The 4011-nt window shown below is 34.6% G+C and overlaps 1 pseudogene; it reads right to left on the bottom strand.

Moving 5' to 3' along the window:
* Positions 1–2897: 2897 nt before the first annotated feature.
* On the bottom strand, positions 2898–3234 carry LOC105307483 (annotated as a pseudogene).
* Positions 3235–4011: the final 777 nt, after the last annotated feature.

Here is a 4011-nt window from a genome sequence, read left to right on the forward strand (position 1 = left end):
TTTTTATATTTGGTTTTAGTCTCATTTTTCCTAAAACCACTTTTATTCCTGTTAACACTATTGTGTTTCCTGCCAAAATTTTTCCCTTGCTTATTGTTTGTTTTGCTTATCTATTTTCTACTTATTAAAATGTTATTAAAATGTTTTTGTATGTATGCTTAATATTTTTATGAATAAAATAACAATATGAGGACTGTTGTGCCCAAACATATATGTATTTTTAGTAGATAATGTCAAATTACAAAAAGAGTGCAGCAGTTTTCTTTTTCTCTAGCAATTTAAATTTGTGCTTTTAAAACTCATATCATAGCCAGTATTAGTATTTATTAATTTTGAGAAATGGTTTATAGTTTTATTTTATCTTTACATCTTTATTCATATTGGATTTTTCTTATATATAAGGTTAAACAAAGGTCATCTTTTTTCCTGTTAGATGAATATCCTACAATCTTAAGTGAACAATATCCATCCTTTTTACAAAGATTGAATTATATTTATCAAAATGGCATGATTAAAGAATATTAATTTATTCAACAAATATTTATTGAATACCTACTATGTGCAAAGCTCTGTTTAGGTGCTGGCAATTCAGGGAAAATAAAACAGGAAAAAAATTCCTGTTCTTATGGAATTTACAATCCAGTCAATACTTGGACAGTTTCTGGACTATATGCTGTAATCCTGATTAATTGTTTATTAACATATATTTATCTGTTTATATTACATTTATTTTTAAAACCTTATAGCATTTCAAATTCCTATTCATATTGTTCCTGTCAAAAAATGTTTGGCAATTTTCACGTTTATTCATTTTGTCCTTCCTCTTTTAAAAATATTAATTATAAAGTAGTTTAGATATTTAAAATGAACAGTAAAATAATGGATATATCTATACCTATAGATATAGATATATCACCATATTTAAAAGATGTTAATATTTTACCACATTTGCTTTACATATGTGTAATGAAAAACTGTTTTCTTTCTACCTCCTATGTCTTTCTCTCCTGTATAGGGGGAAAACCCAGTCCTTCCTCTAGCGTTTGTGTTTCTTTCTGTGTGTCTTTTTTACTACTCACACAGAACACTTAATATCTGGTCACCAAATGTGCAAAATCCTCACACTATGCAATTTCTATGATACCAGCTGGGTGTTCTACAATTCAACTAAATTCTGACACTATCTATCCTGAGATAATATCCAAGAGCCCATCCAGAAATAACAGATGTTCCTAGTGCTCTTATCATTTAGGAATTTATAAGGATTTTAGGAGTCCTGTGTCAGGGATGGGATCAAAGACAAATATTAGAACAAGATATGCTTTCATCACTTAGGATATCACAAGAGTTTTAGGAGCTCTGTGCCAGAAACCAGGGGCAGAGACTAATACCTATATTTTCTAATTTCTCACTATAAGTTTCCCTTAAAAAGAAAATAACATTGTAAGTAGTGCTAAAACTTTACTGTTTTCTTTTTCTGCTTCCCTTGCTAGAAGAACTACTTTCTAAAGGTTGACAAATACCGATTTGATGCATGTTTTTACATTTTTATAGATATGTATGTATCCATAAATAATATACACTGTTGTTTGTCGTGTTTGAATTTTAAAAAGTGTTCAATATTATAAAACTTGTATTAAAATGAAAATTATTGGACTCATTTTCTTGTCCATCTCTTGTGCAGAGTGTTTTTATAGTTGTGTTTCTATAGTTAAGATATCTTGAAGTGGATTTGTCCAGTCTTAGGCTGCTCTAGACTGAATGTTTATTCTCCATCCATAATCCATATGTCCAGATCCTAACCTCCAATATAATGGTAGTAGGAAGTGAGGCCTTTAGAATGTGGTCAGGAGAACGGAGCCTTCATAAATGAGATTAGTGCTCTTAAAAAGAGAGACCCTAGAGAACTCCCTTAGCCTTCCACCATGTGAGGGCACAGCAAGAAGACTCATTTGTAAACCAGAAAGCAAGATCTCACCAGACACTGAATCTGCTGGTGCCTTGATATTGAATTTCCCAACTTCCAGAACTGTGAGAAATAAATGTTTGTCATTTAAGCCACCTGGTCTATAGTATGCTGTTATAGCAACCCAAATGGACTAAGAAATAGGTATTCACTTTTTCCTAACTACTGTTGAATTTAACATCTTATGGGAGAGGAAAAATAATCTTACTAGAAATGTAAGATATAAAACCTTACAGAAAAAAAAGCACAAAACTCATGAATAAGGCACCCTTAACAAAGGTTAGCAGAACAATAAGCAGCAGAACAAGGCCCATAAAAATTTTGGTATTAAAATATAAGAATTATCATATTAAGAGAGGAGGCATCTGAAAAATGCAAAGGAAAGGGCTTGCAGAAATGACCAATTCAGCTGGTTATAGATTAACCAAATCCTATAGATCTTTAAATGGCCTTCTGGAAACTCTTGCAACACCTACAAGACAAATAATCTGAATATAGATAGGACTGGTGGCCTGAGAATTTCTTCCTTCTTGCAGCACCTACGTGAATCCCCTTCCCCCACATCCTGAGTCTGGAGGTGCACGTAGAACCTCAGACAAAGGAATCACGTGCCCCTTGCATGGACACTGCAGAGATCTATAAGCCGTAAGAAATCTAACCAAGGAGAGCTCATGCTTAGGTGCTGTTAAAAAACCCCACGTACACCACTGACGATAAATTCTCCTTCTTCTAACAGTTGTCCGAGCGTCCAATTTCCTCTGTCGGGTGTCGCTTCTTGCAACAATATCCCCCCAAACATGCTTAATGTGTTTTTTAAAAAATGAGTGGTGTTAAATAACAGAGTAGATCTTATTTATTTATTTATCTATCTATCTATTTATTTATTTATTTTTTGAGTTCAGCTTTTTATTAAACATATTACAAAAGAGGCTTAGTCCAAAAGACCAAAGCCCATGATATCATTGAACTCCTCAGATTCTTCTTTCTTTGCTTCCACTTTCTCCTCAGCTGGGGCAACAGCAGTGGAGGGGGCCTTTTTCTGGTGCAGCACCAGCTGCTGGAGCAGGTCAACCTGCCCCTGCATTGCAGATGGGGCTCCCAATGTTGATATTGGCCAGAGCCTTTGCAAACAAACCTGGAGAGAAAAGTTCAACATTTATACTGGATGCTTTAATGAGGGCATTGATTTTATCTTCTGTGACTATCACCTCATCATTGTGCAGGATGAGGGCTGAGTAGATGCAGACGAGCTCTGAGACAGAGGCCATGGTGTAGGAAGTACTGGGTGAACGCTGCTGTCTGTGATGCTAGTCGCTGGATGAAGTGAGGGCCTCACCCCAGCGCAGCCTTAGCTTCCTCAGAAGGACCGAGCATCTTACCGGCAGCTGAGGAAAGGCATAACTGAGTAGATTTTAAAGGGCTGATTGACTTTACTAAACAATTCATGAAATCAGGAAGCATACCATATGGTAAATAGAAAAGAGCTTCATCTAGCTGCAGAAAAAGAAATGTTTTTAAAGACAGGAAGTGGAAAGAAGATTTTTAGCAAAAGATGCTTTTTTATATTTCTTAATTCCTTTCATCTTTTTTAGCCATCTCCCCTGCCCCACCAAATCAACTGTAATTGCAAAAAAAAAAAAAAAAAAAAAAGAATGCATTGTTTTAGTCAAGATAGCCCTTCTAGGGGAAGTAAGGGAGTCTATTAGCATATTTCCTAGTGCTGACCAGAAAATTCCGAGTTGACTGTTAAAGGTTACATTTCTGGGGAAGACTGAAACTCTAATTAGGTTAAGTATTACATCTTTCTTTGCTGCCTTGAGGCCTTAACACAAGTGGAATCTTTTTGGGGCCTGTTTTCTTTCTTTCTTTCTTTCTTTCTTTCTTTCTTTCTTTCTTTCTTTCTTTCTTTCTTTCTTTCTTTCTTTCTTTCTTCCTTCCTTCCTTCCTTCCTTCTTTCTTTCAACTGGGAATCAAAAACATGAGTAAAGAGTTAGAAACAATAAAAAAATTATCAAGTAGATTTGAAAAAGACATAGATGAATCTT

The sequence above is a fragment of the Pteropus vampyrus genome, unplaced genomic scaffold, assembly GCF_000151845.1.
Source record: "Pteropus vampyrus isolate Shadow unplaced genomic scaffold, Pvam_2.0 Scaffold502, whole genome shotgun sequence".
NCBI classification, from domain to species: domain Eukaryota; kingdom Metazoa; phylum Chordata; class Mammalia; order Chiroptera; family Pteropodidae; genus Pteropus; species Pteropus vampyrus.